The 27,115-nt window shown below is 36.4% G+C and overlaps 1 long non-coding RNA gene across 1 annotated transcript in view; it reads right to left on the bottom strand.

Moving 5' to 3' along the window:
* The window catches only part of LOC116665017, a 471,111-nt gene that overhangs the window by 407,962 nt on the left and 36,034 nt on the right, over window positions 1-27,115 (bottom strand). The window lies entirely within an intron of this gene.

Here is a 27,115-nt window from a genome sequence, read left to right as displayed (position 1 = left end):
GAGATAAAGAGATCTAACCGCTAGCCTCTATAGAACTGGTTGCCTGAAGGCATCATGATGCCATTCTGTCTTCTGATGAGAAAATGATTCTGTTGATTGTGTGAACGAAAATACTGCAAACCGTATCAGTAAACAAAGAATGCTGAAACTCTCAAATTGCCACCCCTACAGTGAAGACAAGCCTGCAGCCCAGCCCCTGCAGCCACTCACAATGGTGCAGCCTCAAAGGACTCAGAATGAGAAAGGACAGGATACTGGCCCTAGATAGCTAGGTGCTTGTCAAAGGAATGAATTCAGTGAGCCCAAATGTTTGCTTCCTCCCATACATAGAAAAGCACTCAATTCTTTAACTTGAGATGCCTGGTTTTCTTTAGATAACAAGCAATCTTTTATTGTTCCAACTACCTGGTCTTTGTCGTAAAGCTCATACATATCCTGGCTTCTCCCCTACCTCTTCAGAGCAGTCCCTCCTAGCATCTGAGAGGCTGTCATCCCGGCTGAAGTCCTTTCGCCAAGTAAAACATAATTCTCCACTTTTAGGCTGCGCATATATTTTAGTCGACAGTTATTATCAATGCTTTATTGTTTGACCTATGGCTATATAACCACCCCACCCCATCCCCAAGGTAGGCTCACAGTTTTGAAGGCACTAGCCTGCTGTGAGTCCCCTTTGCCTCTTTTCTTCTAAGCTCCTTGTCTCTGGGTTATTTGGCTTGTCAGGGATGGGGCCAATCTTTCGTTAACACTTTTGCATATATATTACGTTATAAAAAAGGAATTCTAAAAATAATTTAAGAGAATCTACTGCCTCCATGGTGATTATAATCTCTAGACTCTGAAATAATTAAAAATTACATTTGCGTTCACAAGTTAAAGTGATTTAAAGAAAATTATAAAAGTTTAAATTAAACCTAATGCTATTTTATTAACCTAATTTTATTTTCTACATTTTAACTGAATGAATGGTTTTATTAAAAATCATTTTCAACTTTTGCAAATTTGTGCAATTCCAGCAATAAATTTGCAAATAGGTTGTAACAAATGTTTGCCAGCTGGCATTGATTTTGTAGAAGTAGGAAAATGCATAAAAAAATCAACCAATGATTACAGATGATTTTTACTACTCAAAAAATCAAATATTACTATCCTAGCTTTTTTGTGTCTCCATAAAAATTTAAAGCTTAAATGCCTAAGTTCAAGCATTCAATTAAATGCTTCAATTTTTAAAAATGCATTTGAGGTCACTGTGATAGCTGTTTTCACCCCGTATCTTAGAAGATAACTTTGAATCCATTTATGCCATCCCTCTGCATCTACTTTCCTTGCTGTGTCCCAGCACTAGGCTGAAGTTAATACTCCATTTTCCTTTGAAAACATTTAGTGTGCAACCCAGTGTCAAGCCAAGGACAAAGTATGACAATGAAATGGATTTTCATGCCTCCAAGGCCCCACTTATGTCATGACCTCTAGGTGCCCCACAGTTAGACATGCTGACACAAACACATTGAAGCCCAGTTCCAGGCATCTGGTGTTCTCCAGGCCCATGGAGCAATCATGCTGAGCCCATCCTCCAAGAGCCAAGCACCATGTCAAATGCCTCCTGCCTTCCTGCCAATAAAACTTGCCAACTTGTTATTCCATCTTCTCAGGACCAAGACTACTTTCCAAAGGTGCAGCTAAGATGAATCTGACCTATAATCATACATGTAAATGTACAACAGCCCTTGCTTCTCTGCACAGGGAAACATCTCCCACAGCAGTCCTCTGGAGACTAGGCTTTACCTTTAAAGCATGTTGCTAATGAGGAGATCATTAGACTTCATGGAACATTTGCAAAAGATATTTTGTGGACAGAAGGGGACTCTCAGTGAAGTCTTTTCATACAAGTGTCTGGTCTGTGGCAGACCCTGTGCAAGCCACTGTCATATCATAATACTTAAAGACAGTCAAGTAGATCTCAAAAATAGAATGCTAAAATATTTGTGTAATAAGAATAAATAAGCAATTTTGAATAGCATTGGTTTAGAACCTCAACTAGACAATGAAATGTTAGCCATTTTGGTTTAATTTCCTGGTGCACAAAAATTTACCGATGTCCTTCTAATTTTATATTTCATATTAACAAATTAATTTATATTAATCTATCTTTTGAAAAGCTGCCTATTTGAAAATTTATTTCACATGCTCCTATTTTTCCAATTTTATTTTTCTAATATAGTCTAGAAATGCCAAGCTTATTGGAATGTTCTGACCTTTGAAATTAATAACTCCCTTTTAAATAATTGATCAGAGTGTTCTAATATCTAAAAGGATGCTTGATATAAATTTCATTCACAATATTTAAAATAGCAAACTATCTTAATTTTTTTTCCTTTCTTACTTGAAAACATGATAACTAAAAAAAAAACTACCTTAAGCGCTAACTGTAGAAAGGCAAAACTGTCAATTTAAAGTAAAAACGCTTCCCATTCTTGTTATGACATTTCTCAGCACCAAGTGAATGCTACACATGTGAAAACGAGTTTCTCTGAAAATCTCATCTATTTTATAAAGTTACATAAGAAGATTTCATGAGAATTTTCAGTTGGATATAATCAAAGGGAGAAAAATGGTAGAGACATTATATCTCAGCAGTTGTTTTAGTGCATGAATACTCTAAAGGTCCTGACATTTAATCCCCTAGAAGGGCATTCATTTTCTCATTATATATTTATAATACCAAAGAAGAATACAACATACACCCTGCAAAACATCTTGTATTATTGAAGAAGGCGTGCAAAGTCTACTGGAGGGGTAGTGTAAACAGGAAGCGAATCAAGGTCACTGGGGCCTAAGGCTGTAGCCTTGAGTCAAGTCTGAGACAGGAGCTGTTTCTGGAAACATAGAGATGACAGGAATCCATCGAGAGACAAGTTATGGGTAAAATCAGATATCATGGAACTAACGGAGCCACAAATGAGAAAATTCCAAAAATACTGTTGATTAAAAATAGCAAATTGCAGCAAAATCTATAAAACATTAGCATTCTAAGTGAAATAATGACAGTAACAAGACTCAAAACATTACTACATATAAGATGGTATCAGCAATATGTTCTTATGTCTCCTTCCCTTTTTTCTCTCTCTCATATATCCCTAAATAAATATACTTTAAACCCTCTAAAAGTATGCATATGAAACAAATAATAGTGTTACTGTTACTTTCAAGCTTCCAGCGAAAGAATAAAAGTATTTTTGATGGAGGAGGGGATGTCAAAGGATGATTTAGGTTTAGAAATCAATTATTAATATTATTATTATTATTCATTCATACCAATTAGTATTATTCACCAACTTATATAGAAGAAAGTATTCATGTATTAATTTCGTAACACCTAAGAATTAAAAAGTATAAATACAATGAAACAAATAACTAGTTCAACCAATAAATCAGAAATGAGATGCCAAAGACCCTGCATGAGCTAGGGCTAAGTGGTAGAGTAATGAATACACAGAGGTTCAGCCTCCAGATTCCCGAATGTACCTTCTGTTTCCCTACACTCACTCCCCAGTCATTCACTCATGAAACATTAATTTACCTACAAAGTACTCAGGACAACACAGTTGTTGGGTCTCTGAGAACTCCTGACTGTTGAGGAAAACAAGTAATTGCAATACATCATGATGTGAACTTCTGGGTGACCTGCACTCTGGAGGCCTGCATGCAATAGTAACACTTTATCTGTGCCCAATGAAGAGAGAAAGAAGTGTAGGAAAGAAATCATTGGAGGAAGGATTTAGTAAAGTGCAGAAGAATTTAGAGAGCAAGCTACTTTGATTTGGTTATTAGAAATGTTGACCTGAACCAGATCAGCTTGTTGAGTAGAATGTGAGCCTGGAAACATTTCTGGGTTCCTTGAAATTTAAGTAGGCCAAGATGGAAACTGATCTCTATTCAGTGAACACAGTTTCCTTCATATGGCATCCTGGAACCTGCCAGGTTCTTACCAAAAATAGGAACGTAGACAGAGACTCCCCATAGTCTGCCTGTGTCCACAGGAATTTTCACCAACTTTCAGAGGCTTGATGACATTTCACATGATTTCACAACTGCGATCCCCCTAGAGGTGACAAATTGGTGTACTTCTTATAATCAATCTGCTGATATTGATTGATTGAAGACTGTATATGTGAAATGACCAGTATGCGCATTTTCATAAATTACTTTCTTGCTAAAATTTAGCATCTTTTAGTTGTCTGTTTCTTAACTTACCAGCTGGCTCGAATATAGACATTGAAGCTTTTTCCCTACAGGTGAAGCCTAATCTGACTCCCAGCCAATCCTGACCAATGCAAAGAAAATATCTGGAAATTAATTTGGAATGACAGTTGAGATCAAGAATTAGAATGCAGTGGATATGACAATGTGCCCACTAAACTACAATATATAAAACTTGGCTTACGGTTCTGTTTCCAGTTTGATAGTTTGTCAGAACCTGCCAAAATTTCAAATGGTTTCCTTCTCTTGGTCCTCCATAATTTGATTACTTTAATTGGGACCAGATGATAACTTTAAATACTTGGGGCCAGATGATTATTTTAAGTAAATAAGAGGTAGACTGGTCAAATAATTTCCCTATCAAATTTTCCCAATTTAAATGTCATGTCAGAATATTATCTGAGCTGTTTCTTCTGTCTTTCTGAAACTAAGAACTTTCCACCATCAAAATGGCTGTCAAGTAAAAGCAAACAGGCACCTAGATAAGGAGAGACTTTATCCAAAAGACTATTACAGTAGAGAGAATGCCCTAATCGTAAATCTGCAAGTGTCTCAAAACGAAAGAAAAAAAGGCCCGTAAGGTAGAAAAGGTAGTTTTTCTCGATGTTAATGTCTTCCAAACAATGATAGAATATCTCAGCCAGGACACTGGCATCGATACATCAAGACACAGGACATTTTCATCACCACGAGGATCTCTTTTACAACTATACTCCCCACTCTTCCACCTTCACCTACGTAACCCTGGCAACCACTGTTATCTTCTCCATCTCTATAATGTCATTTCAAGAATATTACATAATGGAATCATAGCATGTATAACCTTTTGAGATAGGCTTCCCCCCCACCCCCAGGAATTCATTCACATTGTTGCATGTATCAATAGTTGCTTTTTATTGCTGAGTAGTATTTCATTGTATGAATGTAACACTATTTTAACATTTATGAGTTGAAGGGCAATTGGATTCTATCTAATTTTTGGCTGTTATGAATAAAGCTTCTACAAACTTTGTGTACAGGCTTTTCGTGTGAACATAATTCTTCATTTCTCTGGAATAAATGCTCAGCAGTGCACTACTGGGTTTTATGATAGTTACATGTTTAGTTTATCAAGGAAGCAAAAAAAACAGTTTCCCACAATGGCCATACTATTTTACATTCCAGCAATGTATGAGTGATCAAGTTGTTCTCATCTGTGTCAGCATGTGGCACTGTCAGTACTTTTAATTCTAGCATTCTGATAGATGTGTAGCAGTATCTCATTGGAGTTTCAATTAATATTTCCTTAACGGCTTCTGACGTTGACTACTAGTTGCCCATGTTACCATGCAATTGTTTGGCTTCTTTGCTATTGAGTTTTGAGTGTTGCATTAGTTCGCTAGGGCTCTCATAGCAACATACCACAGACTGGAAGACTTAAACCCAGAAATTAATTTCCTTACAGCTCTGGAGTCTAGAAGTACAAGCTGAAAGTGTCAGCAGGGCTGGTTTCTTCTGAAACTTCTCTCCTTGGCTTGTGCATGGCCATCTTCTCCCTGTGTCTTCATGTAGTCTTCACTCTGTATGTGTCTGTGTCCTAATCTCTTCTTTGCACAAGAATGTCAGTCATACTGGAACAGGGCCCATCCTGATGACTTCATTTGAACTTAATTACCTCTATAATTTTGCCATTACAAAGGCCTTGAGGAGAGGAGAAGGCTCTATTAGAGGGAATAAAAGATAGTGGTCAGCCTGGCAGAAGATAAGAGCCACCCCTGAGGAGGCTGGTGAGACAGACCTGCTCATGCCATGCCTAGCTGGCCAAATCAGGCAATTTGAAATTTATCCTAAGAGCAATGGGAGGGGCATGGTGTTGACATGTTTCCATCTCTAAGTGCAGTCGTATTTCTTTATCAAGATGAGGAAGTCCACCTCTGTATTTAGTGCACTGATAGTTTTTATTATGAATGACGGTTGAATTGTGCAAATGTTCTTCTGAATAAATTGATATGATTATGTGATTTTTCTTCTTTAGCTGGTTAACAAAGTAGATTACACTGATTATTTTTTGCATACTGAACCATCCTTGCATCCTTGGAATAAAGCCCACTTTGTCATGGTGTTAAATTCTTTTTTACATTGTTGGATTCTATTTGTTAATGTCCTAAACAGTTATAGAGATATGCAAATTATTTCACACCAGCTGAATTGTGGTAGTTTGTGTTTTGCAGCAAGTGGTCCATTTCATCTACCTTGTCAAATATATGGTATAAAATTTTTGATAGTATCCCCTTATTAACTTTTCAAAATCTGTAGGTTCTGTAGTATATCCCTTGTTTCATTTTGATATTAATTTTTCCAGAATACCAACCCTGCCATATTGACTATCTCTGTTTGGTTTTTATGATATATGTAGTTCTAAATTTTTACTTTTTAACTGCCTATATTGATATATTGGAACTGAATTTCTTATAGACAGCATATAGTCAGTTCAAATCTGCCAAGGTATTTTTATTTTCTGTTTCTTCACTATGTTTCTGTTTTCTTTTTCCTACCCTCCAATGGTTTATTTGAACTTATTTTTAAAATTCCATTTTCACTTATCTTGAGTGTTTTTGAGTGTCTCTTTGTATTCCATTTTTGGTGGTTACTGTATTACACTATATATACACAACTTACCACAGTCTAATTCTTAAAATTTTACTAGTTTGACCTAATATACAAAAATTACCTCCCTATGATGATTTACTCTCATCTATTTGGAATATGATTTTCTTAAATATTTCCTCTAGATATGTTTAGGACCACATCAGTCGGTGTTACAAATTTTCCTCAAAGGTCAAACACTACTTTGGTACTCTCAAGATAAGAAGGAACATCTATTCTCATTTACCCATAATTTTGCCTAACCTTCCCTTTCTTCCTGATGTTCCAAGGTTCTTTCTTTTATAGTTTCCTTTTTGTTTATAAACTTCCTTTAGCCCTTTATTAGGGTAGGTCTACTAGAAACAAATTCTATTTGTCTTCCTTCATTTGAAACAGTTTTCTGATTTCCCTTCATTGCGGAAGGAAATTTTCTCCAGCTATAAAACTCTGTATTGGCGATTCTTTTCTTCAAGCACGTAAAACATTTTGTGCCAGTTCAGTCTAACTTCAGTGGTTTCAGATGAGAAATTCAGTCTTCTGAATTTTTTTCCACTGTATGTAAGGTTTTTTTTTTTTTTCCCCTTTCTGGCTGCTTTATAGATTTTTCTTTGTCTTCACTTTTCAGAATTTTAATTACTATTTGTCTTGGCCTGGATTTGTTTGAATTTATTCTGTTTTAGGTTTGTCAGCTTCTTAAATTTATAAGTTTTTTAATTCTCCTTTCACAAATTTGGAAAAGCTTTCAGCCATTATTTCTTTGATTACATTTTCAGCCCTGCACTATGTATAGTTCTGTTGTTACAGTCCATCAGGTCTCTGTATCTCTTCATTTACTTTTTACCTACTTCCTCTCCGTTTTTCAGACTGAGCGATTTCTGTTGTTCTGTCTCAGAATTTGCTGATTCTTTCTCTCTCCTCCTCATTCTGCTGTTGACATCATTTACTCAGCTTTATATTTTGCTTATTATATTTTTCTGTTCTAAATTCTCCTTTTGGTTATGCTTTATATCTTCTATTTTGTTGCTCAGGTTTGGTATTTTTCAATTTGTTTTAAGCTTTTTGTAATTGTTTATTGATGCAACTTTATCATGGCTGCTTTGGGATCCTTGTTAAATAATTCCAACATCTCTGCCATCTGGGTTCTGGCATCTATTAAGTTGCCTTTTTCTCATTCATTTTGAGATTTTTGTTTTCTTGGGATGATAAGCAAATTTTAAAAATTAAAACCTGGACATTTTTGGACTCAGTTATAGAATGCTGGATCTTATGGAAACCTTCTGTTCTAGCTGGCTTTTTTGACACCGCTTTGTCATGAAGGAGGGGTGCTGCCTCAGTACTACCAGGTGGAAGTAGAAGTCCAGATTTCCCTGCTTGGGGAGGAGATTCCTTGTTACTGCTGGAATGGATGGACAGTTCTGGCTCCCCATGTGGTCCCCACTGATGCCTCATGGGGGTGGCCTCATCAGTGCTAGGCAATCTTGAGAGCCCTGACTCCTGTTAGTCTCCTCTGACCCCACCACAGCCAGAGGTGTGGAGGTGCCTCATCACCACCAGGTGAGGTGCGAGTCAAGGATCCCCAGTTTGCTTCCACTTACGTGGTCGGGGAGGGGAAGGGCACTCATCAGGAGTAAGCTTCCCGCTGGGCCCTCTCTAACACATATGCCGGGAGGGGGATCAGGGCACCTCGGTACAGCCTGGCAAGTGTGGAAGCCTAGATGTTCCACTTGCCTTTGATGGTGAAGGCAGAAGTGAGGCAACATTTTTCCTATGGTATTTGGATGTAGTAAAGTGGTTGTTGTTTAAAAGTTTTCTGTCTTGTTAGACACCCCCCTTCCTGATCCTTTGGCTAGATAGAACAGGCTTTGAGGAGGACTTTTTTGTCCATAACTGTCAGCCTTTCCAGGTTGCCAGTTTCTTTATCTACAAGTATCTATGAGGCAGAAAGAAAACCCAGGGAACTAACCACAGGGTCATTTCTCAGGTCCCAAGGTCTCTAGCCAGTATGCTTACCTCTTTCTACCTTTCAGAGTCTTCTGATGTTTAAGTATTAAAATATAGGATTTTCATTGTAATTAGTGAGAAGAATAGGGGGAATTATGTCTATCTTCCTAGAATCAGAAGTCTCTCCTTAAGCTTTTAAGTTTAATTTACAAACTGTTATTTTATTTTATTCTAATAAATTCTAAAAATCACTTTTAAGATTTTTATTGCTTGTTGAATTGAATTTCTTTAATCTTGTAAAAGTGCATTTATATTTAGGGCTTTTTTTTTTCCTTTACCAAATTCAAATACCCTTAGTAAGCAAAATGTTTGCCATTACTTAAGTTTCTCTAGCAAATCTTATTATTTTAATTTTTCCTAATGTTTACAAACATATACAAATTGTATTTTACATTTCTATTTAAAACTTATAACAGTAAAAATCACTTACTCAATTGTATATTTTAATTGGAATCATAAGATTATTCTGTTGTATAATATGTCAAAGTATGTTAAATATTTAAAATATGATATATAACAATTATACCTATATTTTTTCTAAACTTAACAGAAGATTTGTAGAAAGTGAACTTAATAGACTTGCTTATCTCTAAACATAAGTCTGAAACTTTCCAAGGTGAAAAAGAGCTCACCAAGAAATAATTTTATTTTCCCAAACATGTTAAAATTACCATATCAGCTGCTAAATTTTACACATTGACTAAAGGTTTGGACATGGGCAGAAAACTGAAACCAAGTGACTTTTCTCACTGCAAACATTGACATAGTGAGGTCCCTCGAGTTAATTAGTCTCTCCTGGATTCAAGACACACCATTGCTTAATTCTCCTATCCAGTTTGAATTTGACACCCCACACAGGCTGATGCTAACTTCCTTCACTGTTGAGTTGTACTTTCCAATTTTACCTTTTTTTTTTATATAGTTTTTATAGTTTAATTCCTTCCCATCGGGTGCTAACAGCATATTACTATCATCTCATTAGATATTGTATGCCCTTGTTCCTATGTTTCCTATCCCTGTCCACTTTATCGCTTAATTAGAGTTGACAGACTTCTTGTATCTCAAATATTTTTCCTATCTGGAACTTTTCATCATTATACATCTACATTAAGGGAGTATACAGTATGCTGACTCATGTCCCCAGCTGCTACCTGGACAAGTATTCCAGACAGACTAGTCACCAAGTGCTGTGAATTCACTCCCTAAACAGCTGAGTATCTGTGCTACCTGGAGATCCAAAATGATGATGTTTCTTACTAGGTTATATTATCTTTGTTCAGACTGAGTCCATGACAGCCCATTTAGAAATTATAGTAAATATGCATTGGCATGGATTCCTGGCTCACAGTAATTCCCCAGCATCCATGCTATCCTCCCTTTCTACGGGGAACTACTTCACTCACACATTAATCATTGATTCTAACAGGGGCTTCAATTAATGACATTTTGTATTACTCACACCCTAGAGAGGGGCACATATCCCAGCTTGGATATACATGGTATCCTCCAACCCTGTGCCACAAAAAATTGGACTAAGCAATGTGTGATATATTTCCACTCAACTAGAGTTCTTTCTCTGAACTTTTTCCAAGCATTGCTGATGGTTAAATCCTCTCCTCTGGTAATGAAGCTGCAAACTCTGAACCTAGATCTTTCAGTGGCCCCTCCATAGTCACATGTTGAAAAGTGGTCAGTGGTAGGAAAGCATTAAGGGAATGCACAGAGACCAGAAATGGAAGGAAGAGAAAAAAAGCCCTAGTGACACGAGAGTTCTGCTTTCAGTCATTTCCACTTAGGCTTCTGTAATTCTTGGTTATGTAAGTCAATACATCCCTCAGTTTACCTAAGAGCTTTCAGGTAGCTTTTTGGTCACAGGCAACAGAACAAACCTGATTACCATGATCACAGCTTGCTGTCTTCCTTACCTGACAGGTTAGCTTTATACTTATGTATCTTTCTACCTCTCCTCATGCCCATTTGAATTATAAATACATGAGATTTATTTTAGATGCTATATCGAGTCCTTAACATTCATAATCAGAAAAAAAAATTCTCTAATATGCCAAAGAAAGGCACCAACACGGTCTGATAGTTTATTTGAAAATTGAAAACACTTGGCCTGTTTATGGAATTATCATGCTAGAAGATTGTGGTTATTTTCTTGGTTTGTTGGGTTCCCAGTAGCATTTTAATGATGTAAATTAATATGATTTTATTTCCCTAAAGGATCTCATCTATGCTATTCACTCATTCTGAACAGGGAAAAAGTCAGAGAAAAAGAAGTGTGATTTGTCATTGTGACTTTCGAGAATTCGCTTAGCATCTCAATTTTTAACATTAGCTTTTTCTCTTCAGTTCCATTTATAGTATTCCAAAACTGCTAAGAAATTATCCCCTCAAAGAAAATAAGTTCATATTCTTAATAGCTGTGCTCAGATAAGGATGCTAATCTCTCCCTTACAGAATATTCTAAAGATAAAATGAGTCGTCTTGTCTCTCCAATTACCCTGAAAAGCTCCTTGAGAATAAGACTCCTGTCTTCCATTCTGTTACCCTTATACTGTGCCAGCAGAGCATTTTCTTCTCCTAAAAGGCCCACAAAGTTCTCATTGACCAGTAAAAAATACAGTATGGCTGTCTTCCTGTTCTGAGCATTTAAATCTTAAAGCTATTCAGTGTATAAAGCAGGGTCAATGTCAGCAGTGAGGGAAGAGAGAGGTTGCCTCAATGGTCCAGAGCAGGGTCTAAGCAGAGTGAGAATCCTGTCACTGCAAAAGGGCAGCATGGCTTGGGGAGTGAGAATTCCAACAATGTCAGAGTCTGCGGAGGGTGAGGAGTGATCCCAGGGAATTGGGAAAGTGAGTATGCAGGAATGGAAAATCAGATCCTGAGCAGGGAAAGGACAGCATCCGCTCAAGGGAGGGAGTAACAGCAGTGATGGGAGACTGGATACGTACAAAAGCATCAAATAGACAAAAGAACCAGAGCTCCCTGGAGAGGTGGCTTATTCCAGGTTTGGGACAGGAAAAGTACACCTGGAAGTATTTTTATTTTAAGAAGTTAAGAAAGTGTTCAAAGAACAATGGAACATGGAAAAAGGACAGAACAGCTAGCTTAAAGGATCTCAAATTGATCATATGACAATCTGAGCATCAAAATAAATGATAATAGTGGATTATAACCCACTGAACAAAAACAGAAACTGTGAATCCATATGTTATAAAGAATGAATGCATTAAAAGTTTGAAAAGGAAGAGATATTTTCATAGATTCCAAGTAACTTCCTAAATAGTACTTATGAACTTCAAAAATAAGTAGCTCTAAAGTTAAGTCATCTGACAGACATCCCCCTAAACAAGTGATCCAAGTGAACATCATCCGTAATGGGACAATCTGAAACCATATGCCACCAGCTAGGATACAATGAGAAAAACACAGCGTCATTTCTGTAACACTCCTGCGGATGAGAAATAGCTTGACTCTAAATATAAGGCAACATCAGACAACTGCAAACTGAGGGCTATTCCACAAGACAACTAGACTTTAATCCTCAAAAATGTCAAAGTCATGAAATCAAGGGAAGATTGAAGAACTGTTGCAGATTGTAGGAGACTGGCAACCAAAGGCAATGAGTGATTCTGAACTAGAGTCCTTTGTCATTCATAAATTACATTATTAGGGAAATTGGCAAAATTGGAATAGGACCTGAGTATTAAATGGTAAAATATATCAGTATTAACTTTCTGGTTTTGATGGTTATATTACGGTTACTCAGGAGAATGTGCTCATTATAGAACAAAGTACAATATACTACTTCTGAATGCCACTAAGTGCTATTAAAGACCGTCCTTGTTTGTAGGATGAAGTACTGGAGTGTTATACAGCAAGGCTGGCAAGTTAATCTCAAATGGGTCAGAAAAAAATGCTCTCTGTGCTGTACATTCAACTTTTATGTATATCTGTTACAGAATTAATAGAAATACTATTTACCAACATTACAGGACATTAAAACACCCTATAACCAAAAACCTTTACATATTTACACAATAAAAAACGATAATACAAATACTATTTATTTTGCGTACCATTTATCTACACAGTTAAGCTTTATGCTTTTAGACAGAAATCAAACATTATTTCTTTAAATGAAAAGCAAACCAACCAGTACAAAACAAAAACACAGGAACAGTTTATTTGTGTCAATAATTGTGTTACATTGCTGTACACGTGTAAACTATCTGGTTCCCCTGTTCACTTTTCTTCCTTTGCTTTGCCATTAGGTTAGTGGCACCTAGAGATCAGAACAGAGTTCTTTTCATGCCCTTTACACCCCGATTGTGATTGTGGGTTTCCTTGTCAGTCCACCATCTTGTGAGCCCCTCAAGGACAGATTCCTTATCTTCTCTAGCTTGGCACTGCTTCCAAACAACTACCATAATCATGAAAAGGCATTTCTTATGGATTTGGGGGCAGTCTGACCAGTTTGTAAGTGATCATTATCACTTGAAATGAATGAGCTGTGCTAACAGAAGATCCCCCCAGGGCACATCTGCACACCTGAGACAGGTGTGAAGGCAAGAGTGGACAAGAGAATCTATAGACACAAAGGTCAAAACAGAAAACAGAGTACCATAGCCATCACTTTTTAATTATCTAGGTAATATATGTTTGCCTTCTCCTTCTTCTGTGAGAACTGCCTTTGCCTCAGAGGTAGGACCTTGAGATCTTTGCTTTGTTATGGATAAAGATCTATGCTCTCCATGGTCATAGGCTATTGAGGTGGGGGTGGTACTTTTGCAGCTTCTTTATGGATTTGAATGGTCCTTCTGTGCCTGTCCACATTTTTCCTCTTCTCAGGCCAGCTGTCCAGCTTCTGTATCTGTATTTACTAGTCAGAAGTCTATACTTTGCTTGTTCCAGTTCCAAACTCCTAAAAGACAGCCTCCAGAGATAGTCTCTCTTGGTGAGGTGCAGAGTGGTGACAAATCAGAGAGGTGGCCACAAACTAGATTTTGGAGGACTTTGCGGGGCCCTAGTAAAATGTTTGAATTATTCTCAGTGAAATAGAAAACCACTGGAATTTTGTTTTTTGTTTTAGAATCAAAATCTAACACACAAAAAAGGAAGTAAATTATGCCTGTATCTTGATGAATTTTACATACACCCTTCCCCCAACACACACACGTAAACACCATATAACTGCCACCCTGATCAAGTATACAATACTTCTAGTAATCCAAAAATTTTCTTCCCATTTAACATCCCTTCTCCCCTCAGAGGTAAGGACTAATTTGAATATAGTTCCCTGTGCTATACATAGGACCTTGCTGTTTATCCAGATGTTGTGAAGATTTTCCTTGTAGTTCCAATTGTACAAGATCGTCTGCCAAAGTTCAGCAGGTGTTCTGTGAGAATTGCATTTGTAGATATATTTCAGATGTATTTGTGGGAGAGGGTGAGTTCCGTGTCCTTCTGCTCCACCATCTTGAACCCCTCCTTGGTGGCTTCTATTTGACATTATTATGAATAAAACTGCCAGCAATATTTTTAAGTACATATCTTCTTTTGTACACATGCACTAATTTTTCCAGGTATATTACTAAGAGGAGAATTACTTGATCATAGGGTAAGTGTATTTGGATTTGGTAGAAACAGCTAAAGAATTTTCTACAGTGATTTTTACCAATTTAAACTCCAAACAGAATGTATCAGGAATAATGTATAATGTATAAATATACAGTGCCCTTGCTAACACTTGATATTATCAGGCTCTTTAATTTCAGCCATTCTTTTAAGGGTGTTAATAGTATTGCAACATAGTTTTAATTTGCATTTTCTTGATGACTGACAAAGTTGAGCACCTTTTCATATGGGAAGGGGCCATTTGAATATCCCGTTTTGAAGTGTCTATTCAAGGATTTTTGCTCACTTTTGGTTTCTTGTTTTTTTAAACTGACATACAGAAACTCATTACATTCTGTATATATTGCTAATACCCTCTCTCAGTGTGTGACCTGCTTTTCCACTTTCTTAATAGTGTCTTTTAATAAACAGAAATCTCTACTTTTAATTAAGCCCAATTTATCTAATCCTTTCCTCTTAATGTTAGTGCTTTTTGTGTCCTATTTAAGAAAGTTACGCCTACTCTGGAGCTTCAAAATACTCTACTATATCTTTTTATAGAAGCTTTATTATTTACTTTATACATTCACATATGCAAACCATTTGTGACTGAGTTTTGTGTATGGGTTTAGTAGACACTAAGTTTCACTTACTTCCATTTGAATATCCAATTGATCCAACATTATTGTTTTTAAAAAAACAAAAAAATCTTCTTTCCCTACTGAATAGCAGTGGCACTTTGTTGTATATCAAGTGAATATTTATATGCAATTTCTGCTTTCTTTCATTATTTCCTCACCCTTGCTCCAATATTACAGCATCTTAATTTCATTCTTTCAAAACTTTACCAATACAAATCTTTGACTTGTTCTTTTTAAAGATTGTTTTGTATTCTACATCCTTTGAATTTATATACAAACTTTAACATTTACTTGTCAATTTTGATATATACACATATTAACTCAAACTCTCTCAAAGAATGAAAACCTGCTGGAATTTATACTGGCATTGTACCAAGTCTGCAGATAAAATTTGCAAGCACTGACACCTGTCTAATATTGAGTCATTCTATCTCTATATTTATTTATCTAAATAAATTTATTAATTTATTCTCTTAAAAATATTCTGCTCTTTTCAAATGCTTTGTGTGTGTGTGTGTGTGTGTGTGTGTGTGTGAGAGAGAGATAATTAGGTTTATTCATGTATTTATTAATTTATTTATTTAGTGGAGATACTGGGAATTGAACTCAGGACCTCATGCATGCTAGGCATGCACTCTACCACTTAGCTATACCACCCTCCCCTGCCGTTTTCAATGTACAAGTCTTTCGTATCTTTAATAATATGGTTTTCATACTATGGTAAACAGAATATTTTAATTTTATTTTGTAATCTGTTGCTTATAAGTTGAAATATTATTTACCTTTGTGTATAGATTTTATATCCTTTGTATACTAACCTTATACATACATGTATACAGACTTTGGATTCTTTTATATTGGCCTTGCTAATTCACTTAGTAATTCTAATAGTTTTTGGTAGATGTTTTGTATTTTCTATTTATACAATCACATCACTTGCAAATAATGACAGTTTTATATCTTCCTTTCAAAATTTTCTTTCTTACATACTTTCTTGTCTTATAGTCCTGTCTAGGACTCAAAAAAGGTTTTAAGTGGTGATAAATTTAACATATAACATTTTTGGTATTAAGAACAAGAATGGAGGAACCGTCCCCAATTCAATTCCTATTTCTACAGTTCAGGCCAGTGATAATGGTGGCTTTGACCAGGAATGTTGTTGTATAAGTGGTGGGAAGTAATCATATTCTAAATATACTTAGAATGTAAAATCAAGAGGAATTTCCAACATAAGCTATGAACATAAGAGGAGTCCTGAAGGATTCCAGCTCTTAGTGTTGTTTGATTGAACAACTGAACAAAAGAAGTTACAATTTACTAAGAAGAGAAGACTGAGAAAATCAGGTTGCAGAACTAGGTACAGAAATTGCATATTCATTTTTGAACATGCTAATTTGGAGTTACCTATTAGATTTCTTAGTAAACATTTTTTGTTGGTAGTTAGATATAACAATCTGAACTTCATGAAGGAGGTTTGAGTTCTCTGGCTATACATTTGGAAGTCATCAGCATATAAATGATATTTAAACTATAGAATATGTGAAATAAATGTCATTACAGAGAAGCAAAAGTATAAAGACTGAACTGCGGGACATGCCAACACTTGTAGGATGGAAGGATGAAAGGAGTATCAAAGCATAAGGAAAAGGAACAGCCACACAGTTTTCAGAGGAAAACCATACAGTATGTTTCTCCCAGTAGCCAATAAAGTGGAAGGATAGAGGAATGAACAACTATGTCAAACGCTGCTGACAGTTCTACTAAACTGAGGACTGGGAATTAATCATTGGATTTGAGTACTCAGAAATCATTAAATAATGGGAATTGTAGCTCCGGTTGCTGAATCTCCCACAAAAAGCAGTTCTACTTAATGACACAGGCCACCTATCACAAGCAGAGCACATAACAGTATCAATGAACTCAGCTGTCATCTGTTAATAGGTTTTTTTTTTTAAGGTTAGGGAAAAACAGTAAGTTCTTAAGTCTGTCAAAGTTTCAAAACGGTAGCTGTGTTTTCTTTTTTATCATTATTTTCAATTTGGGGCAGTTTGCCTTAATTCCCCCACTCTTTTCTTTCCGCATTTTTCCGATTTTGAGTTCCTCTCCTACACCCAAAGCAGCAAATACTATAATGACCAAATGGCCTTATGCTTCATTCACTCCAAAATGTAAAGAGCTCACTGTATCCATTCCTCCAAAAGCATTTATATTTTAAACCAGAATCACTGGTTGAAAACTTAAATACATGGAAGTTGACCACTGAAGATAGAATTTTAATCATTACCTTGTTTGATTTTATAGCCCTTTCATATCATGTCACTTGGCAACCAACAGTTGAAATGAAGATAAAATTTCATGAAGCACTGAGGCATGGACTGCCAATATTCTGCTACTAGTATATATCCTTTAGACTTAATAAGAAGTGTTCTTGCTTAAAAAAGCTCTCAAACCTAGATCTAATTCCCACAGCAAAGAATAATTAGTCTTGCCATGTCTTACAACAATCAGATTCTGAAGTTTACTTTGACTCCTGATTTTTTATATCCTTTCCTCATGTACTTCCAATGACAAGAATACATGTACCATTAGGGTTATTATTTAGGTTTCTTATTAGAATTATTACCTTAGATTAAGACATGCTTATTTTTAAATGGTCATGTGTTCCCCTTTTGTGACTATAACTCCAAATAGTTACCAATAGCATTGGCGCTAATATTTGTCAATGATTCATATACCATGCGCACATTATTCTCAAATGTTCTCTTTTACAAAATTTGCTGATGCAAAAGTGAAGGTCAGTACAATCAACTCAATACATCCCTTTTTTTCTTTGGCTAAATCTTCCCTTGTAACTCACTGCCAAAATACTGAAATAGTTTATTTTAATACAACTAATCTAATTCAATCAAGATAATTTTTAAAAGTAAATCAAAGAGATAGTTTTGGATATCTGATGGAGAGAATTGACCTTAAGTATTTGAAGACTAAATTTAGCTGCTTGAAATAGTATAAGGAATTGTATTCCGCATCTTAGAGTGAGTTAATAATTAAATATAAGACTATTATATAAAGCAATAGATGTGATTTTTTTTTTCTGCTATGCCCTGCAGGTCATAGCCTTAAGAGATGAGACATTTAGAGTATCTATCAATGAGCCAAATTTTCCTACACATTTTGCAAAAGAATAGAATAGGTTGTTTTGCAAATATCCACTCTCACCTCCATGGGAGCAGTGTATTTCCCTACTATACTGATGATGGGATTCTCCTTATGTCTTCCTTTGGTCTTGTGATAAGCAGAGTATTTTATCTGGGACTCAACTTTATCACTTGTTTTGATCAATGAGTATCATCAGACATTTGCCCAAGAGTCTTCAAATATAACAGAAAAGTTGAGCACGACTTCTCACATTGCTTTTCCCATGAGAAGGATGTGTCCTGGCTAGCCTACTGATGTAAGGAGAATGAGAGACAGCAGACTGGTACCCAACTTGCCTTGGACCAAGTAAAGTCAAGCACAGATTTTGTCAACAGACTCTCAGACAACTCAAAAGAATACATGATTGTTTCTTAAGTCACTAAGTTTTGTGGTGGTTATACAACATTTTTGAGGCAAAAGTAACCAACTGATTAGAAGTGGGTTATTGCTGTAACAAAAACTGAAAATATGCAGCAATGGATTTAGGACCAGATAACAATCAACAAGAAAACGATTATAGGAGACTGGAAAAATGGTGGGAACTGTGGTGAAAAGCTGAAAAAGTGACCATAGTATTGGAATAACATTTGGTGAAAACATCAGAGATACTATGTGAAAGGTAGAATATGTATGTAATAAACTTGTAGAGTTGGGGAGAACTTCAGACAAGATGTAAGAAGCATGAACTGCTTAGTTTTTGTTTGTTTTAACCAGCTTCATTTGATAAGAAATTTCAAGAGATGTGATAAGGAAACTAGCCAGATTGTAAGCAAAAATTGGCAGACATATATAAAACCAACTAATTCCAGGGTTGAAAGATCAAGTTATTTTCTATCAAATCAAAGATGTGACCATTACACTTTGGCTCTATGGAAAGGGCTAAATCCAGGGCTTTGCAAGTAAAATAAGGTTTCAAGGTAAAAACCAAAGGTGGAGCTGTAATACCCTTTTGTTCTTTACAAGCTCTTAAGCTTGTCATGATTCTTAGTTTGGTAGGATGGCTCAAAACATCATTCATGAAATACCCATGTCATTAGTGGCCTTATCCTTATTGGGCTTGAAGACATATTTAACGTTATTTAAAAAACAAAATGGAGCTGGGTGGCCATTGTGGACATGTTTTCAGACACATTCCTGCATCCCTGAGAGCCTGAATTTTCTGAACTGTATCAAACTCAGGGACACCACTAGCCATTTTCAAAGCAGTATCTGCTAGCAGCTGATAGCTGCAGTTTATGGTTTCAAAGTACACCCTCTTTTGCAACTATGGAATCATTTCAAACCCCAAGCAATCCTTGCTTAACAAGCACCCTTGCTTCTTGCCAGTTTCAATCCTAATTCTTGACAGACAATTTACGTAATCTTACAGTTTTGCTTTGTGGGTTTTTTTTTTTTTTTAGCTTTATAAGCCTCCCCATTTTGTAGTCCAGTGGAACACAATTCTTTAACTGCTTCTTGAATCTGTGTCTTCTGGGCTACAGTCCTAACAAACCCCAAATAAATACTTCTTTATTTCAATCAGGTCACCATTTCTGAAGTGCTGGTTATCAAGCTGCTCTAGCTCGTCATTCATTGTCACAAGAGACATGGGAGTTGTGTTAGTTGCTTAGGGTTGTCACAATAAATTACCAAAGGTTGGATGGCCTAAAACAATAAGAATTCATTCTCTCACAGTCCTGGATGCTAAAAGTATAACATCAAGGTACTAGTTAGGGCCCACCCTTCCTCCAAAGTCTCCAGGAAAGAATCTTCCCTCGCTTCTTCCTAGCTTGTGGTAGCTCCTGGTATTCCTTAGCATTCCTTGGCTTGTCGCAGCATCACCCAAAGGCACAGAATTGAAGAACAGCTGGTTGTGTGCCAACAGCTTGGCATTTCTGGATCATAAAACCCGTAGAAGGGGCTGACGAGAGATATTGCTGGAGAGCTGGCAGCAGCCAGAGAACAGGGCTCCTTGCTTGCCAAATTAGAGCAGCGTGGACTTTCTCTTTGAGACCATGGAGAGTTATAGAATGATTTTAAGCAGAACAGTGTGACCTAATTGTTCTATTTAGCCAATAAAATACGCTTACAAACATGATGACAACCCCTACGCATCCCAACTCGGCTTATTTCCCTTTATCTCTCTGTGAAATAAGCATGCTCCATGGGCTTGCACAATCCAGGTCACACTCTGCTTTTGATTAATGAATACATCAGATGGAAGTTTTACTGTTCTGACCAAAAGGCGCTGTATCTTACTTACTCTATCCTGCCAGAAAGAAAAATATATAATAATCTAAACAAGATTATGCAATCTTTATCTACAGTATTTTTCCTCATATCAAAGTCACCTTTATTCCACCAGCTCCTCTTTTCTTATGTGTTTGTACACTAATTGCTTTATACTTGCTGTTTCCTGATTTTTCCATGTATTCAAGGTTAAGCCTGCACATCAATGAGTTTGCATTACCAGCCTAGAGAAGTCTTTTGATTATGCTTGTTAAATTCAAAGAACAAATTCACTGAGTTACTGAAGAGTCAAATCACCTTCTATTTTGCAACAAAATTTACATTACAAATACAAGTAGAAAATCACAAATCTATTTCTACACGTTGCAACTCGACAATGTCACTTTTTTACTCCTGTGAAGAAGGATGAATCACACACCAGAATAGAATTGTTAAAATATTCCTTTTCTGACTCTCCATCAGGCTCAATGCAGGTGCAATTGGTCTCTTGTGTTCTCAGAAAAAAGAAGCGAGTGGCCAATTAAAGTGGGAATGAGCTCGCTGAATGGTCAATTTTTGGCAGGCATTAAGTTGCAGATGTAAAAAACTGGCTCTAATCTACTCAGAAAACCATGGAATACACAGGGAGGTAAACAGGAGAGGACACCTTGATATTGGTTTGGTCTCTTATAACTACCAAGAGAGGAAATAAAGCCAGCAAATTTCTCACTCACAGAAATATTTGTATAAATCCATCGCTTTCAAAAAGTTTTATTTTCTTTAATATTATCAATGAGTATGATCACCTCTTCTGGCTATACATATACTTTAGTAACAAAATCACAAAACAAACAAACCAAAAAAAAAAAAAAACCCACAAAAAAAAATCCAGGGATATAGACAAATATTTGGTCTACTCAGCAGGAAAGAATCCATTTGACAGAGCTGTTGTAGAATTCCAGAGTGTTGAAATTATAACAGCAAGCCTTTTGACAGGATACAACTTTAACCTTCCTTCTTTAGCAATAACAATATTCAGGCATCTTTCTTGTGTAGTTGAGTACCCATTCTGGTAAAAGATTGTGGGTATGTGTGTTTGGAAATTTGGAGAATCATACTGACATCCATAATAAGACTGGTCCAAAAAATCCTACTTTACTTTCTGGCCTATTTTAAACATTATTCTCATTTTTAACAATATCTGAACCCAGAAATCTATTAAAAGGTTTTGTTTAATACTAGAGATTGAGAATTGGAAATCCTCTAAAATCTTACTTGGAGCCTCCAAGAATTAAGAACCAGTTGAATATAAAAAAATGAAGCAAAGATCTAAGCACCCATCACAGCAATTAGGGGAAAAATCCTTAGGTCAAAGGGCTCTAGCTCTTAAGTGAGCAAGCTTACATACGCACACACACACACAATGAATCAGGGCACCTCTTTTTTAGAATGATTTAATTCTTCTAGTCGCTGATAGCATTCCAGCACAAAGCAAATATCTCTTTCAATCCTTGCAATATAAAAAGATCTAACTGTGAATCAGAATCGTGCCTTTGAATTCCAGCCCTATTTAATTCTGTGACCTCGTGCCAATCACATCACTTCTTTACATCTCAGTTTCCTCATTTGTACAATTAATGGATTGGACTCAATGGTTCTGAAAGCTCCATCCACCTGTTGCATTCAATGATTCCACACTCAGCCTAAAGGGGCAGATGTGCCTTCCCTATGACTACATTATGCTAATGGTTTACTTTTTTTGCAGCAAATGATGTACTCAAGAACACCACAGGGTGGTTTTATTAAAAAAGAAAAACTAACCTAACTTTTGATCAAACTCACCATGCAAATATTAATTAAAGCAATATTTTATTGAATCAAAAAACATTCACTCCAACTACTCATTCAATGCCTGATGTCACTATAGAGCCCCCTTGCAAGTGAATGCAAATACTTACATACCCGCCCACTGATCCAGTGTGCCACCCTGCAGAGACAGCCTTCCTTCCTCAGACAATTTGAACTCAACATTTTCCTTCTGTTGAGCTGAAACTTAACTCCCTATGGCTTCTACTCATGTTTCCTAACTCTAATCTTTTGGAGGGCTATCCATAATGAGTTTAATCCCTCTTCTCCATGACAACTCTTAAAATATTTGAAGATAGCAATCATATCTTCTCTAATCTATCTCAGTCCTCTCAACTACTCCTAATGTGAGCATTTCGTACCCTCTTATCGCTGTCTCTAAATGTGTTTCTATCCCAATTAACGTGCGGGTCCAAGCACAAAATGCTAAGTGCCAAGAAAGCTGGGTTTTTTTGCCATTCTTGTAGACAAATTATTATAAAAGATTAACAGAAACCACATCCCACTATTTATTCATGTGGAGTTTACAATGGACTAAGTTAAAATCTTCTTAAATATATTCCTGTTGAGCCAAATTTCTTCCTTTCCATATTTGTAAAATCGGTAAAAAATGGAAAAGAAGCATAAACCAGAAGTAAAGAGTTTTCCAATGATGAAACTCTCATCTCTGGTTCATGCTATGTGATATCTGGGGAGATTTAAAAATGATAATGTTTGCATGTCATCATGGATGTGTATTCTGCTCTTTAGAATCTCCTCCCTTTTTTTAACTGAAAAACTAAGAATTCGTCAGTGTACACTTCCAACATATAGCACTTTCTTTTTCAACTCGGTGCACATGCAATATAAAAGAGTAAGCAAATTAGAAACAAATGCCCAGTTTTAGCTTGATGTCACACCAGGTCTGAAGCTTTCATGGGAGATAATGGCACATTACCCAATGACACACACAAAAGGTGTTGACGCTTTGGTCACTGGGAACAAAACACAATAGCGTTTTCTCTTTGAAAGGCAGAAAAACATGACAGTCTTAGTAGTTGATGAAACATGACTGTCTTTTTTCTGCACAGAAATATACTCAGCCATAGTGCTGACTATGAGAACTTTGACGGTACAGTCCCGGGGCCTTTGATGTGGTAGAGCAGTTACACCTCCATGACACAAAGAAAGGGTGCGTTACTTTGTCAACCATTCACCACCAAAAAAAAAAAAAAAAAAAAAAAGTGGTATACAAGTAAATAACTCCAACTAAGAGGTATTGATAAAATTCTCTTGTATGGTCATGAAATTTAAAAATCAGTGTGTTTTTTAACTCTTTCTTTAAAAGGCAAACAATGTTTAGCTGAAAAGAAAGTGTTATAACTATTGAGTCTGACATTTAAGACACACGAGTCTAACTTTCTGAACTCAGATGAGAAGCATTCAGTATGTGGCATATATCCTAATCACAAGGAAGCAGCCAAAACAAGGTTTATTTCATCTAATTTGCTAACTGAGTTATTGTGATAGCAAGAAAGGCAGACTCAGAGCAGTTGCTTTTTTCTAATACGTATACCCAGTGTTTTGTTTATTTCACATAAGTCACCTTAATTATAAGGATGATCAGGGGCATGACTGCTCTCCAAACACACACTGTTCTCGAGTCCTGACCTTGGTGAAACCTACCCTGAACTCCTTTTATGAGATGAGTTTCCTGTAACCTTGCTCAATGAGACAAACTGTGAATCCTCACCCCTTGGAGAGTTGTGAAAACCCCTTCTGGAAATTGTATTTTTATCCTCCTCTGCTTCCTAACAAGGGAGCAACTCAGGTCAAAGTGATGAACTTCTTAAACCACTCGAAGTGAGTCTGACCATAGCTCAAATCTGAAAAGCCTCCTGTGTCACCACCTACAATGAATATTCTTAGAGGTGATCAGTTTGGAGTGCCAAGGTCAGTATCTTGTGACCTCCTCCATTTCTCTTTAATTCTTTTCTTTCTCCAGCGGTGGGATAGAGGCAGCAAAACTCCCTGAACGACCTCATGATGGCAGCCATCCCAGACACCCTCCAGGAAGAAGACAGTTCTCCTGGCTGCAGGGAGCCTGTCATCCCACACCTGCAGGGATCTTATCTTCCAAGGTTGCCAAACCTGCCTGGGGACGGGCCCTAGTCACCCGAGGCTTACTTGCAAACAATCCTAGGACCTTCCATTCGGCTGCAACTATCGTGATGACCAATTAATCCACTGAACGCTGGTCCTGATCACCTCTGAGTTACCAAATCAAGAGAGAGATCTTTGATGATTAATAAGACGATTGTTCTCCTGACTTAGGGCCTATATAAGAAGTGCCTAAGACTCAAATTGCAGTACAGTGTAGTTCAGTAGGTTTAGGTGGACTGGCTCTCCATGGCTGTTTTGTGAGGGCAAAAGGCTAAAGACAATGGTTGAGTATTTGTACACAGAGGACTGCAATTAATGCCTTGCACACTGCATGGAGAGACTAGGATTGTGTGCTGCTCATTTGTGGGGAGAGAATATAATTAATAAATACCTTGGAAAATGAGAAAGGCCAAATTCCTTATGGTGAAGAAAATAGACTTTTAAGCCAAAATACACGGACTTGAAACCCAGCTAGACCTCCTTCCCAGCTGCTTGAATTTGGGCAAATTATTTAAGCTTGCTTTGCCATAATTTCATTGTCTATCAAATGAGGATAACACTGGCATAAGTGTAATAGCTAAATAGATAAAATTCTCCAACAAAGTCCTAGTTAGCACTTGGTAAAATGTTACCTAACATATAAAATAGCTACAAAGGAACGCCAAAGTAAAATTGCAAATTGGATGTAGTGTTCGCTAGGTTAAATTTCAACAGAGCTATAAAACCATATTACCTTTGAAGTTGATATATCTCCAGGGCTATTAAAGGATAGGAACTTATTCATTTCTGCAGGTCAACTTCTAACCTGAAAGGCCATAAACTGCCTGTACATTTATCAGTCATTGATTGTCAGCCAAAGTCACAGCCTCTGCGTGTGTCAGACGATACTCAGATGGGCTCACTGGAAAATGATCTAGCATGAACTTTAAAAAATCAAGAAATAATCATTTTGCCCTGTCTCCAAGTTTGGAGTATATAATTTTTAGCAGCTTTGCCATACGTTTTATGTCAGTTCATATATGTAAAGCACTTAGGAAAAAGGGGGTGGGAAGGGATAAACTGGGAGTTCGAGACTGGCAGATACTAACTACTATATGTAAAGCAGATAAACAACAAGTTTCTTCTGCTACAGCACAGGGAAATACATTCAATATCTTGTAGTAACCTCTGGTGAAAAAGAATATGAAAATGAATATATGTACATGCATGTATTACTGAATCATCATGCTGTACACCAGAAATTGAAATGATAATGTAAACTGACTATACTTCAATAACTAAATAAATAAAGTGAAAAAACATAAAATAAAATAGCTACTACCGTAGGCAGTAGCAAAAAGATATGGCCTGTGGAATCTCTGTGATATTCTAAAAGGGCTTACAGCATTTGCCTGCAATAATTCTTCAGGGACACCATGGGGCTGGCTTAGTTGTGGACCCATTCCATAAGAAGGCTTTTGATCCAGAAATGACATCTTTCATGTTCTGAGAAATTCAGACAACAGTTTAGAGATAATGCTTGTGCTAAGGTCTTATTACAACTATTGTATGTATACAATTCAATTCTAAAAGGCCACTGAAAAAGAATGTCCACACTTCTCTGGAAGTATTAGTCTTTCTTAATAGAGGCTCCCAGAGGAAGAAAATCAAGTGGCAACATAGAAAAAAGAAATGTTCAAACCAATTTGAATGCCTTAATAGGACAGTCACTTATATTTGGGGACAAAAGTGTTAAGTATTTTACTTTTTTATTTCCAAAATATCTGGGCATTATTATACAGGCATATTTCTCTTATTTTTTCCTACCTACTGTGTAAACTTAGAAAGAAAATATAGATATTTACAAAGTCATTCTATATTCATAATCCATTAAAACAACATATTCTATTAGAAAGATTCTTCTTGCTATCAAAATTCCAAAATCTGCCTTACATCAAACAATCTTAAAGATGGTATTTGTTTAATATTGGAAAAGGATTATGCCACAACCACTTAATCAAAGTCTTGTTTACTGTCAGTATCTATTCAATTTTGCATGTCCCCAGCTTGATGGAAACTAACTACCTCACAGCACTCCATAAATATTTATACTGTAATCCATTATTGATATATTCCAAACATTTTACTATAGCTTGCTAATGGCTGCAACTTGACATTTCTGGGTGGAGCTGAACCATTATTTTAATTTTGTTTCCATAAGAGATGCTTTGCACACATGAGAAAAAAATGCCAATGCTGGTGTTTGAGTCAGTCACTACCAGCATGAAACAAAGGCAAAGTATCTAAATCAAGACTTGAAAATAAATCCAAAAACTGGGCACAAGAAATTCAATTTCCCTACTAGGTTAAAATCTCTCTCCACTCATTGGTACTGTGACCTCTTATATACAATGTCACTCTAATCTAAGAAATATTTCTAAATCCCCACTTTATAGATAGAGACACTGAATGGTTCCGAGAGGCAGAGTGACCTGTGTAAACCAGGGCTTTTGCCTCCAGTGCATTTAATGCCCATAACTTGGACTTTACCACAAGAATGTCTTCTTTGTTGGTAT

Source organism: Camelus ferus, chromosome 1 (assembly GCF_009834535.1).
Source record: "Camelus ferus isolate YT-003-E chromosome 1, BCGSAC_Cfer_1.0, whole genome shotgun sequence".
In the NCBI taxonomy this organism is placed as follows: domain Eukaryota; kingdom Metazoa; phylum Chordata; class Mammalia; order Artiodactyla; family Camelidae; genus Camelus; species Camelus ferus.
This window is presented reverse-complemented; position numbering and strand designations above follow the sequence as displayed.